This window comes from Pogonomyrmex barbatus, unplaced genomic scaffold (genome assembly GCF_055798465.1).
Source record: "Pogonomyrmex barbatus isolate J1 unplaced genomic scaffold, ASM5579846v1 scaffold4, whole genome shotgun sequence".
NCBI classification, from domain to species: Eukaryota; Metazoa; Arthropoda; class Insecta; order Hymenoptera; family Formicidae; genus Pogonomyrmex; species Pogonomyrmex barbatus.
Window position 1 is genome coordinate 6,742,015 of NW_028297138.1, and position 14,214 is coordinate 6,756,228.

General features: G+C 37.9%; 1 long non-coding RNA gene across 1 annotated transcript in view; it reads right to left on the reverse strand.

Annotated features, from left to right (window-relative positions):
- LOC148935775 (uncharacterized) overlaps nucleotides 1-14,214 on the reverse strand; it is a 107,613-nt gene that overhangs the window by 49,092 nt on the left and 44,307 nt on the right. The window contains exon 2 of the long non-coding RNA XR_016140265.1: nucleotides 13,738-13,805. This is a non-coding gene — a long non-coding RNA (uncharacterized LOC148935775). The remainder of the gene's footprint in view (nucleotides 1-13,737; nucleotides 13,806-14,214) is intronic.

The following is a 14,214-nucleotide window of genomic DNA, read 5'->3' on the forward strand; positions in this document are numbered from 1 at the left end:
GATTTTGACAAATCGTTTGCGATCGCGATTGAAATCTATCGCACAGTTTTTGCCATGCAAAGCTATCGATCATTTCTTCTAGATTTATACTTTCATCATATTGCTTTAATAATGGAACGAACATTTCGTTGCATTATTGATGAAACGAGTAAAAACTTTTTATCCCAGATTTTTTTTCCCAAATACCTCAAATGTTATGTGAAAATTGAAAGTAAAAGAATCTCGACTTTAAATTCAGAATAAAGGATTCGGACTAAAGAAAACGAAGGAAGGCACTAAATCTCATCCATCTTAAAAAACGTCATGTATTATAATAATCACATATGTGAGCGTTGTGGAAAATTGTCAATCGTATTGCTTTGAACCTTTCGAGAGGTATTAACCGCAACAGATCAATAGATCCTTGCGACCGAGAAACTTTAACGGTTCGTTCGGTCCCGAAAAACTTTAACTGTCACCCCCAGACAAACGGGTGGCAAGAAAGCGCGTGTCGGCAACGGCGATAAATTGCGATCTTTACGGTGCATCAGGACGGTCCTAAATGAGAGGGGTAAATGTCCGATCGAGGATCCACCAAACGATGTCCACAATAGCCAAAACGAACTCACCCAGTAGCATTTCACTCTCTAACGGTAGCATGCGTCGATCCGTGTCCCACCCTGCGTGTGCCCGCCGTATATTATCTAATATCCTGTAAACATGCGTCCGAAAAAGGGTCCAGCAGGCTACTCTAATTAAGGGACATTCATATCGAGAGGCCCGCTTCGTCGAGACCCCTTTACTTTCGGCTTTCGCGAAAACTGGTTCGAGTGTCCGTTTGGCCTGGGCTCGCCACGCGAACGCCATTTGCCCGTTTTTCTTTTTTTTCTTTTTTTTTTTTTTTTTTGTATATGATTTGGCACTTTCGAGTTCTTAGTATCTCACGTCTGCCAACAGTCACATTTCAAGTAAAGTATTTTATAGCATAAAAAAAAAAGTTAATATGATAATCTTTACTTCAGTTTTATCTTCAGTTTTATCTTCAGTTTCATACGTGAAAAAGAAAATTAGAAATCATTTGAAGTTGCGTACATCGTGGCATTCAGTCATGCTGTCTAGATGTGAAACATGATTAAATAAATATTGTTAAATTGAAACAAGAAGTTTATCATATTTTAAAAGATTCGATAATTCGATAATTCTAAAATAAATTAATTCGTATTAATCCAGATGCTTATTGCACATTAAAACTTCAAATGATTTTCTAGAAGATAAATTTTTAGAAGATCGTTTTTTTTTTGTTTTCTTCATAAAAAAATTTGCATTTTAAGAAAGGCTTGTGTTTATGTAATCGCTTCGGTTAATTATGGCTAATTATGTTATATTGAGGATATATCATATTCAAAGAATACATTACCGAGACGAACTGTGCAATGTGTCCTTGCAATTTTTGATCGTTGTTTTCGATTGCTGTCACGTTTCGCTCATCGTTAAGCTGACAATAATCCCATTGACAGCTAAGCACGGTGGTGAAGATATTATAAATCTGTCAGTAGCACTTGCGTGCTATTCAAGCTTTAGCTCAATGAAATAATCGCTTAAGATGCTCGACTGTTTGGAGAAGAAACCGTTCTTTCTTACTGTACGCATTCCGTGATCACCGATGAGTCACGATTTATTTATACCTAACGATTTATGATTTATTAAGCAAATATAGGAATACTGATTGCACAGTTGCGGATCTCTTTGTTTAAAGCTGCGTGGAATTTGGAATTCTATGATATCGAATATTTTCAATTTGGTCCCATTTGGTCGGATTTTCCCTTTTTGTAAACTGGAATTAAATGCAAAAATGACGAAGCAAAAGCGAAATGCAATTAAATTAATGATAGAGATGTAAAGGAAAAAAAAAAAAAAAAAAGAAAAAAACGATCCTCTTTGGGATCGCTCGTTTCTTCGACGTCCGATGAAATTTCAGTCGGCGTGGCTTTCCCCTCGCGTCGAAGTTCGATCGCCGATGGATTATGGTTACACAAAGTAAGTGCGTTTGCAACATGCGGTTGCCCGGGGGGATGTCTCATCGGAGAGACCTCCTCTCCTCCGATTCTCTTGGCCGATGGACCAAGACACACCGCAAAAACTAACCATATATCGAGTCGCCCAGGGTTACGAATCACCGAGCGAGCATCCTTCGTCCTGTCTCTCACGGCTCCTTGTGAGAATCGTCGCGAATTTGATCACAATCGCGGCCTTCTTCTCCTGGATCGCAACAAAACGGAATGACGGCAAGACTATTTTCAGAATCTTATCAGCAGGCGAACCAACGGCGAATTACTGCCCATCTGCCGCCAAGGTCCCTGAACCATCATTGACCATGTTCAATTTTGTTGTACACTGACTCTTCTTACTCTCCAATCTTGATGTATCTTTAATTCTATTATCAGAACAATAAAATATACACTTCGCTCTTCGCTAAATTTAAATTTAAATTTAGATTTCTTAAACTTTTTTTTCATGCATTTCGTTTATATATATTCTACAATATACAATTTACTATTCTCTGATTAATTTCTATTTTGTCAATCGATGTTAAATTATAAAAAAAATTATATAATATAATATCGTAAATTAAATTTAGTGATAAATATAGTGTCTATTATTTAAATAATTTTAAATATGAATTGTACGTGGAAATCGAGAGAAAAACTAACTAAGTACGTAAGAAGCTCGTAAGCAAGAGGGTATTGCTGAGGGCAGGATGCCTCGCCTAGATCCTGTCTGGAGGCCGAAGGGAGGGTCCTTCGGAGCGTGAAATCACTTCCAGCCTGAATATAAAGAGCGAAAAAAGCGAATCCGTCCGTTTCTGTTTCGTTCGTTCCGTACCACCGCCTCCGCAACTGCGCTGGAGATCATCGCGCGCCTGTTAAGCTTCTTCCCTTCGTGCGTCGTGGGCTTTGATTACTTTCTCCAACTCCACTCGAAGGGAATCGCCATTAGCGGCAGTTAAGAGCACGAGTATCTAAAAGATACGGCTATGACAAACGCATTAGTCGAGCAATGTGGCCAGAAGTCTATCTTTTTATCAACTTCAACTCACGAACTGAAAGTTTCGTCAAAAGCCAGTATGCGATAGAAGTTACAAGTTATTTTACCAAGCGTGTTTAACAAAAATTAAAATTTCCACCTCCATTAAGAGCGCATTCTTGATGCGCAATAAAGAAATCTGTCGCAATCACGCATTCGTGACAGATATCGTTCTTCAATCTTAGATACCTTAAGAGAAACAGAAGCACTTAAGAGAGAAGGTCAAATTGTTTATGGAGAATTCTCTCGTTGAAAAAATGCACAAAAAATGACGGCAGTGTGAGGAATGAGCTGCAAGTTAACCTCGGAGCGAGGTCGATCGCTTAATGAAAACTGACAGTCAGTGTCAGTTTTCGTTTTAGATACATTTTTGATTATTTTATTGAAAGTGCACATCGAGATAACGGCGAACGAGCGAGATGCGAGGAGGAGGGCGATTGTGTTTTAAAGTTATCAACGTAAGAAGACGAAGGAAGCGGTGCCGCTTGAGAACAAAAAAAGAAACGGTTAAAAAATTTGTTGCCAAGCAGGTTAACGTACTTTTATGACTCGTGACGCGCGATATATGTCGCATCCGGTTTCCTGGCGACTCGGGAAAAAAGCGTTACGAGAGCGCTCTTTGTAACGCGGGCCAGGCGGTCACACTTGGAACTTCAAGTTGACACAATCCTTTCGATTTCAAGAGTACGGAAGTTTCTGAAGATGCACAGAATCTCGGTAGAATAAACCGTGCGGGAAAATAGCCGAAAGATTATTTTTTTTTTCTTATAAATTCTTCTTTATTAAATTTATTTAAATTTCCTATTTCTATCGGTCGTATTTCCCGCACATGGCGCATCAACATGCACTAGAGATGTAACGAATTATTTGAATACAAATCGAATTTTCAAATAGATCGGATTCGAGTTATACAGATTTAAATTATACATTACGAATATTTATTACGATACATTTCGAATTATATAAATAAGAATCGATTCGATTCGATTCGAATTCAAACTATTTAAAAATTTTGAATCTAAGAAGTTCGAATGCGAATAAAATTTGACATTTAAAATGATTTTATATAATCAATATTATTTTTCTTACATAGAAATCTCTTTTTTATTACCTAAAACTCAACCTAATCTAATAATTATGTCATTAATTAATATATGGTTTTGATATTTCAACGATTCAATTTCATTCAATCCGATTCGATTCGGATACGACCAAGGAATAAAATTCGACTCGATATTAAAAACTTTGATTCACATATCTCTAATATATATCAACGATCTATTTTATATATATATATATATATATATATATATATATATATGTACACACACACACACACACACACACACACACACACACACACACACACACATCAATCTCTTTAAATCAAGCAAACGCACAGTTAAGCGTCGCGTGGGTCGCCTCTGCTTCGGCAAATTCAAGTTTCCCCTTTTTTCCGGAAATAGACTTCCCTTTTCGAGCCGAGGCAACGATACTCCCTCGTTGCCTATAACACCCCAATGTTTCTCTTCGCTCGATGACCTCCTGCAACCATGTGCCCGTCCCCCGTGATTCTATAAATAAAATCGACGGCTTCGCGACGCGCCGTTTGCCACGACGCATGGCTCTCCGCGTATCTGTGTGTTGTATGTATGTATGTGTGTGTGTGTGTGTGTGTGTGTGTGTGTGTGTGTGTGTGTGTATGTGTGCATTCTTTGGTCGAAATCCACAGAGCGGAGTGTGTTTCACTTATAAATAGACGTACGTAAATGGATTAACCGCGATGGAATGCAGTTCGTTGCACGAGTCCCTTTAAAACGTGGAAGAACAACCACGCACTAATGGAGCGCCACGCGCCGTTCTGCACCTCGTTGACGGGAAGTGTAAAGCTTCAGTCGACGCGATAAACTTGCGAAGAACGGTCCTTCTATCGCGGATAACTCGATATCGCAAAATTTACAGACTATAATTTTCAACCGTCAATCGTCGCGCGATCGCGTTGCATTCTCGCGCTTCTTGCGGATTGCGGTGGAAACATTACCTGCGAGGCATAGGTAAGCCAAAATTGCTTGAGAATTTCTAACGAAAGAGAGAATGAGACAATTTCAGATAACATATTCAGATACATAACAATTTCGAGTAATAATTAATTCCATTTTGAGTTAAAAATTGTCATTTCTCAGACAAAAGTGACGTACGATATTGCACTAGAGATCGACTCTAACATAGCTTTCGTTCAAAGAACGAAGGACTCTCGAAACTTAATCTTACGAAAGTATCGTCATTTAAAATTTATCTCGCATTCAAATCTACCCCACTGAAATTGAATATGTGTGGGAAATTAAAAAAAAAAAAAAAAAAAATAACGAAATCGACAGAGATTCAAACTTGGGATTCTTTGTTTACGAACTGCAACTTGGTCTGTTTGATGACAGCTCTCTGTCGACAACTTCCAAAGATAATTATTTCCGAATTTCATCAAGTATTTAAAGAGCACCTTATGGTTTTTATTTCTACATTATACATTATAAAATCGAATTCTTAAATATTTTATCAATCTCAATTACTAATAACTTTCCTCAGCTAAAGCTTTAGCTCAGCGAATTAGTCAACTGCGAATTAGTTAACTTTTTTAAGTCGCGATGCTAATTTGCAGACAAAGAAGTAAGCCGAGATTCTTTTATTAATTTTAATAAACATTAACGTTAATCAATGCGTCGGCGGGATTTAAAGTCTTGGTATCTCGATGCGGCGTGCCGCATCTTGATGCGACACGCATGTGCCTGCTCGGTCATGTAATATCCGAAGTGGCGTGACGTACGCGTATGCACATGCACACACATATCCGGATGATATCTCGCTAAAATTATACGAGACGATCGCATGAGATCATAGTATCCGTTATGCGTATGACAACGAGCTGGACGTCACGGCTGGACGGGATACGGACCCGCGAAACGTGGAGCCCGCGACCCCGCTGCGGTCGCTCTCGCATCCGGCAACTCGTAACGGAGAAACGGGGAACAGATCGAGAACGGACGTGAGCGAGCGTCTGAGGAACAGGAGCGAAGGGGGTTGCACGTGACTAGTGTTACATACGGGATTTAACAGTGTAACGTTACGTCCGTCGGGCCGGGCCTCTCCTGCGCTCCTCGGATTCGTGGCGTGTGGGTCTTGGATTTCTCGCGGGGAGGGAAAGACGATTGCGTCGCGGTTTTAAATTCCGGGGCCAGGTTGAATGCGCCCACAGGCTCTCCTCTTCGCGCCTCCCCCCCTCCCCCTTCTCTCTCCTCCGATATATCGAGGACACGGTGTTTCGCGTCGTCATCGGCAACGGAACAATACACGCCGCGGTGCGTGATGCTCGCGTGATGCCTCGCAATAATCGCGCGGAAACTCAGAACCGGAAATCGCGCTGGAAGATAAAGGAGGACTTAAATTTCTCTTGGCGAATGACATGTCTCCGAATAACTTGAAAGTCTGATAAGATAATAGTGTAAAGATAATGGAAAAAAAATAAAAATACTTCTTTCAATTCCATGTAAAAGCTTGTTATATATTTTAATTATTATATAATAATACTTGACAGGATAACATTAAAAAAGGTAATTTTAATTTAGATCGGACAAGCCTTGTATCTTTATAATAATAAATATGTGTAAAATATCAAATAAGTAACTTATATGGAAACGAGCAATTCGAGCTATTAACTGGTACTTCGCACCTCTTTAGGTTGCTTATATTCTAGAAATATATACATTTCTCTTGTTACAAGTTACACTCATTACTTAATAAAACACACGCTTACACGCAGAAAATTATAAAGATAGATAATTTAATTCAAAGCTACCAAAGAAAAAAAAAAAAAAAAGAAAAGTATCATGTATCATGTTATCTTGATGTAGGATGGGATCAAGCATTACCCTTCTGGCGTAAACGCGAATTCCTTGAACATATGTACCCGAGCAATTACGAACGATTAAAATTTATACGCTTTGGTGTACCGTGCAGTGTACTTTCCGTGAATATTCTCCAGTGGGAATGGGAATGATAATTATCCTCCCACCTTGTTTGGTAACGTTTTATACGTACGCGGACATGAATAAAATAAGAAAAGTAAAACAAAGTGGAGGAGGGGGGGAGGGAGAAAAGCAAGAAACGAGAATTCTTATATTCAAGTTACTCGAGCGCGAAGAATCGGTCTTCTTAATATCCATTTTTTTATTTCGTGTTAACACCGACGATTCCATCACGTATCGTACCGTTGTGCGATGGAATTTACGAAAAAAAAAAAAAAAAAAAAAAAAAAACACCGACGTCTGCGCGACGAGTCTTTCGAGTTCCAGACGGTGCGAGAACAAATATTTGGAAATCTGAACGAGGCTGTGCCGAAAGTGCTAAGTGCTGCGCTCGTGCCCCTCATACGTCTGTAAAATTCATCGGATGCACGCGACCCTTTCGCCACGAGCATTATCTGCCTCTCCGCATATTCCGCACATATTTTGTCGTTTAATATATAATAATATTTAATATTTAATATTTAATAAATAATAGAATTTTTGTGTACGGCGTTACCAAAATAAAAGAGCAGCATGAACAAATAGATTGATATAAAACTGTTTAATAATTCATATTATAAGCCAGCAAAACGTTGTACTTTTCTGGGCAGGAAATTTCGAAAATAAATTAACAAACATGTCGGAGAAAGAAGTTCAAATGGCAAAAGAAAATGAAAGATAAATCCAACCGGACGGAAAAAGTGCTGTTTCATTTCGTTCTCGGTCTTATTAGAAACACAAAGAAATTTTGTCACCCGATGATCTTTTTAAAGCGTGGGATGATACGCACGCGTCATCACTGACCTGCCGCAAATGAATGTGCGTTGCGCAAATGTGAGACTACTAAACTACTAAACGATTTCGCGTCCACGACCTACGTGAATCTATTTTCGTCTAGTGGTACGAGATCTTAAGCGGGCGGGCAGATCTGTGGGTGGTTTGTATCGTTTCCAGGGAAAGAATCAGTACCCCGAAATCTCAAACGAATTGTCATAAACCACATCTTTGTCTAAAACGAACGCAGAACGGGTTCTTCCAAATGCGCGATGTCACGGGCCGAGAATTTCGAAGATAAATTTAAAAGCTGCATAATCGAGAAATGGTGAAAAAAAAAAAGTCACCGCCCGAGAAGGCGCTTCACGCGATGCAGAGATTATGTTGCTTGATAGAATGTGGATCGCCATTGTATTGCGTGCGTGTGTGTAACGTTAATTATTAAAGGAGTTCCCGTGGTAATTAACCGAGTGATAACGATCGTCGACATTGAAACGAGAGAACGCCGAGGAAATCTCCTCGACCCTGCGATAATTTCTAGTTCTTACTCGAAACACAAACATCGTGAGGTGAAGGACTTATTAATAATGTTTGTTTACGGAACCCACCGTTCCAATAATTTGCATTTTTACTACACAATATTCGAAGATTGCGTATTGATGTAAATAGTTCAAATAAATACATGTGAAATAAAATATTGCGAAGTAAAATATTGTGAAGTAAAATATTAGTTAATTATGATGTGATCAGTATAAACTATTTTTTAATATAATATTTAGTCTACAAAAATTTTTTACCTTTTTAAAAGAAGGTAAAAAAGAGAGCTAAGCATTAAATATTTTTTTCTTTCAATTAAATTGTTTTATATTGTATCGTTTAGTTCATCTACTTTACTTATTTCATAATTAAAATTCATATAATAACATGTAGTCATTATTGTTGCAATATTTATCGACAACTTAATAAAATATACTTTATAACAATCTATAATTAATTCTGAGGCAATTTTCTCAAATTTTCTGCCAAATTGTAAATAATTTTTTAATTCTAAAAATTCATATAGCGTATTTTCTATATTTAGCGTATTATCAGTATCTATTTTTCAGCATAATAAAAAATTTGGCAAATTCAATATACGAACAGAAAATTCATTTGTTTATGATCCGCTAAGAAGTTTTTTATAGATATATAATTATCTGCTAAGAAAGAATATAATATTAAATTTTTTCCTTATAATCTTATAATATGATTAATTGCAAATTTTCCTAAAAAACCGTTCAGCCGTTTTTCAGTCAAATCGATGCATTTCTTTGTCCGATGATGACACAGACGTTTCTTAAAATTTAAATTTTGACATTGCGATATCTCTACATAGGCACAGAGAGGAAAACCAAAAACGTTTTTTTTTTTTTTTTTAATTTAATCCTCAATTATCGATTGAGTCCAATTAGGATTCAAGCAGTGCAGCCATTGCTAAGAAATAAAAATGTGAGCTCGATTTATCTGAACTGTTCGTCTATAGATAGATAACTATCTCATCGAGTGAGCGTTTGTGCGAGACAAATTGTGTCTCCTGATCTGATTCATGTTTGTTTAGTTTCTTTCTCGCTTTGATTCTCTTCTCTATTTCTTTTACCTTTCAATACGAAGAAAACGAGGTCTCCGTTAATACCTAGCAGTGATTCACTTTTTCCGAGCATTCCGTGGTTTCTTTATCTACCCTGTGATCCTCGCACATTTATAGACGGCTGTAGCTCGCAGCTAAGACAGATTGGACACATATGAGGCGCGCATCAACTTTTCTCGTACGTCTTTCCGCCCCTGGAAACGTCGCGGCTGCCGGATGAAAACATCCGACAGGAAACATTCCCGCTGGAGCGGAGGGAGGGAAGCTTTTTTTCTGTCGATTTAAACCACAGTTATCCAACGGCAAGCAGAGAGCGGTGACACCACGGGCTAACTTTAAATCTGAGCGGTCTCAAACATTAATGGGAGGGGGGGGAGGGGGATTCGTTAAATGCATGCACCCTTCATGTGACTCCTCGAGGGGTCTTTCTTTGGAGCCATACTTACATCGCCAGACACTTTCACAAAAATTTTTCTAATAAGAAAAAAATTTCATCCTATATTCAATCCTATCTCATCTATTTTTCCTTCACAGAGTTTTTTAGAGAAAAACATTCAACGTCTCGGTAAACCTCTTCGAATATGCAAGGAGTTACAGGTTGTCGGCACAATCTCCGATGCGTTACAATCTGCAACAGCTTTTTCCTGGAAAGAAGTCAAACGCTCGATTCACTTCCTACACCCAGTGGCAACTCCTCTGCCCCCTTTCTCGCGCGAGTCTCTTCCTCGTCGAGCGGAGCGTGACCGAGGTGATTTCTCTTCGCGAAAAGAATACATTTCAAGGTCCGTGGGATTCACGCAGGAAGCGACAGTTGGCGCGAAAGATTTTAGCATATGTCGGATCCGCGGAAGGCAACACACGTGCACCGTCGCTACCGCGCAGAAATTGAATGAATGAATGAATATGCATTCCATTCATAAGAATCACTCAGGGTTCGTTGCCTGCCGAAAGAGGACGGAACAGCTGACTCCTCTGATATATCGGAAATCAAGACGCGTGAGTTTTTTGGATGCTAATCCAAACGAGAGGAAGCTTAGTCATAGACATATCGAAGAGGACGTGATTAAAAAGCACGCGAAAATTTATGGAGGTATCTTTAAGGAGGTACGCTCGAAAAGTCAAAATGCTTCTGTTTGAAAGTTATATAGAATATTATTTAAAGTAAAATTATATCACATTAAAATTTCAAACCGATTGACCGTGTAATTTATTTTAAGAAAAAAAAAAAAGTTAAAGTTATAGAGTTTTATGCGTGGTATCTTGTGACAGATGTATATTGAACGATTGATATATCGCATTAATTTTTAAAATGCTTTAATGCTTTAATTTACATAAATATTATATGCCTAGTTAGAGCAAACTTTTTTATGCTCTTGCAAAAAATTAGTTCCATCCACCACAAAATTTTTTTTGTATATAAATAAAAGCTGATAAAAGTATGTTTATTTCGCGCATAAAAGACTATTCTCAATATTTGACAACAACTTGATCAGGATTGTCAAAATATTCCGTTTCAAAATATTATCAAATCGATTCCATTGAACATGGAACATTAAATTATTTGTATTTTATAAACAATAAAATATTAATATTATGATCAGAAATTAAAAATTAACACTCAATGCCACTCAATGCCTTTTTATTCTAATAAATTATAAAATAGTCTTTCTCATTATTACAAGATTTTTCTATATTAATTCGTAATGCTTAAAAATAAGAGGTACTTCCCTCGCTATCTATCCTCGCAAGTGTTCGATCGTACTTCCTTAAAAACTTTAAAAATTACAGATAAAGAAATTATATACCAAAGTTGAAAGTCTAACATTCCATTCGTTAGATAAACAAATAATTTTATATCGATGACCACCCGTTCGGATAAAATGCGAAACGAATGCGTCGCGTGCTATCGAACAAATCTGAAACATATTAGCGACAAGTTAATAACATCGATACCGAGGGCATGCAATTTTTACGACTCGCGATAAGAAACGAAGTCAAGAACGCGCGCAAGGTAAATGATTTTCGATAACATTATTGGCTATCAATTTTAATTAATATTGCATATTGCATTTTATACGGCAGACTAAAAATCTTTCATCAAGAGAAGAGAGATCAAATTTTCTAATAAAATTAAACTATTTTTTAATGCAAAATCATTAATACTTTCATTAACATAGAATATAAAAAAAAACAATTAAATGCAGTATTCTAAATAAGTTCGTCAACCGGTGTATTATTCTTTACGATGAGTGGTGTACCATTCAAACATTAATATTGATTAGGCGTGCGTCAAGCTAGAAATACTTATGCTAGTCACAGACGATACAATAAAGCATATATTTTAAGCAAGAGTTATTGATTTCTTATTAAAAAAAAATATATATATATATATATAAAAATGCATCGAAATTTATTCTAATATTATTTGGTTTGTTTAGCGATGCAAATGTACGGTTCTATAATGAAGAAATAATGAACGAAGCCCCCCATTTAACTCGCGAAACAAGCGAATAGTTGCCAGGCGGCGTTTCGGGTCACGCAAACTTTGCCGCGCTAGCTTAGCTCTATCTCAAATGGCATCGGAAATCTTTTTCTCGTGGTAAAAGATGCAAATGGCTTCTTCGCCAAGGGCCCGTCCGTTTGCCCGGTAACTCAAGCGGAATAATTACTGGGCATAGGTACAGCAGTCGAAGCCTCCCCACTTTTTTTCATACGACTTCTTGAGGGCAGGGGTGAACGAATTTACTCGGGGGAAACTTCTTTTGCACAGGTGTCGAGGCGCGGAACGAAGGAACCGCATTATACGCGCGGCTGCGCAAGTCGGATTTTTCGAATCGTGCCCACGCTAATGATTCTTTTCTCTAAAAATTAATCTTTTTTTTTTTTTTCGCGTTCTGATCTCTATCTATTATTCAAATTTCATTTAAGGCGTAAAAGAGAAAGAAGCGTTCTCTTAGCCCAACATGCATCTCCATAAATTATCGTGTAACAAATAAACTTATTTTGTTGTGCAATGCTAAAAGACACATCTGTTGCACGTATTATTTATAATGTGTGTGTGTGTGTGTGTGTGTGTGTGTGGGGGGGGGGTGGGTGTGTGTGTGTGGGTGTGTGTGTGTGTGTGTGTGTGTGTGTGTGTGTGTGTGTGTGTGTGTGTGTGTGGGTGTGGGTGTGTGTATGCCGTAATACTTTTGCAATAATCAACAACGATGCTACCACGATAGTAAATATTATTATTATTACTCAATGCTGTTATCGATTGTCGCATTCCATTTACGCAATCGAAAGAGTGTTTGTAAGGTTATCACGTAGAACGCTTGAAAGTGTCGCGAAGGAAAGAGAAACAATGAGCGCATCGTCGTGCAACAGACGTGCGCCAACCTCGACATATATCGCAGAATCGGTTGAAACTGGTCGTTTAAATCGCGCGTGAAGTCAGATGGCCAATAGCGAATCGATCGCCTCGATTTAACCTGACGTCTTTACATTTTTTTTTTTTTTATTCAATTTTACAAGGTTAAGTAATTTTTCATATGTGACTTTCACTCGAGTGTGGCGAAAGAGAGAGAGAGAGAGAGAGAGAGAGAGAGAGAGAGAGAGAGAGAGAGAAGAAGAAGAAGAAGAAGAAAGATGATTTCTGACATTACGAATCGCCGGCAGTAACGCGAACTGGAGCTGTGCGAATGATCGCGACCACGCCAAAAAAAGAGAGGAGGCTGCGAGCCAGCGGACAAACATCGATCATCGGTAATTTCACAGGGAATATTTTTGTCCGTGATCCGAAAAATCGCGAATATCTGCCGTAAAACGAGATAATCGCGTCGCGCTTTCGAGACGATCGTCCGCTTTGTCGCGGCTCGTTCGATCGACGGCCGGGGAAAGAAACCTTTCTCGTTTGACGGTGGTTCGAGAGTGGAGTCAAGGGGCGAATCGGCTACGGACACGAGTATCGAGCATGAAAAACGTTCCGGCATTCGGCGTTCAAGTGCGGGGTTTACTCGAGAGAAAAACTTATGCGCGATTTAGTTGCTCGTGTTTCCTCGACGGCAATCACGATGCGGAACACCGCCTTCGAAACGGTACGAAACGGCGGTTGTCTGCGAGCCGTTAAAGAGGTCGTCGCCAGCCGTAGGAAGTGCCGAGCCCGAGGAAAGAATCGGAGAATGTTTTTTAAAACTGCGTTTTAAAAACATCGGATGCCTCTTGGGTCGTTACCTTTATTATAAAATTCGTGCTGATTGCGCGAGGATGTAGCGAATTCTTCGCGGTTCCCATTGTGTTGTCTACAAAAAGAAAATATTATATTGTTAGAAAATGTATTTTTTCTGACGTTATATAAATAAATTCACAGTTGTATCACAGATATTAAAGATACAGAGATACATACTTTTTTAAATTGAATCGGTGAATATTTCTCTGATCGAAGCAAAAAAGGCGGATATTTAATTAATATTCATTTAAACCAATGTAGATTTATTATAATCTCGGTTTAACTTATTTTTTATCTTTTTTTTTAGTTCTAGGAAGTAGAAAAAGATAAAAAGTAAATTAAATAAAAAATAAAATTAAGTTTTAAATAATTATACTTTTTCGGAGCGACCTTCTGTGAAATAAAATTCATATTCAATATTTCAATATTTAAATTTATGCATTTTTATTCTTAAATTTGCTATTTATAACCATTATTTTCAA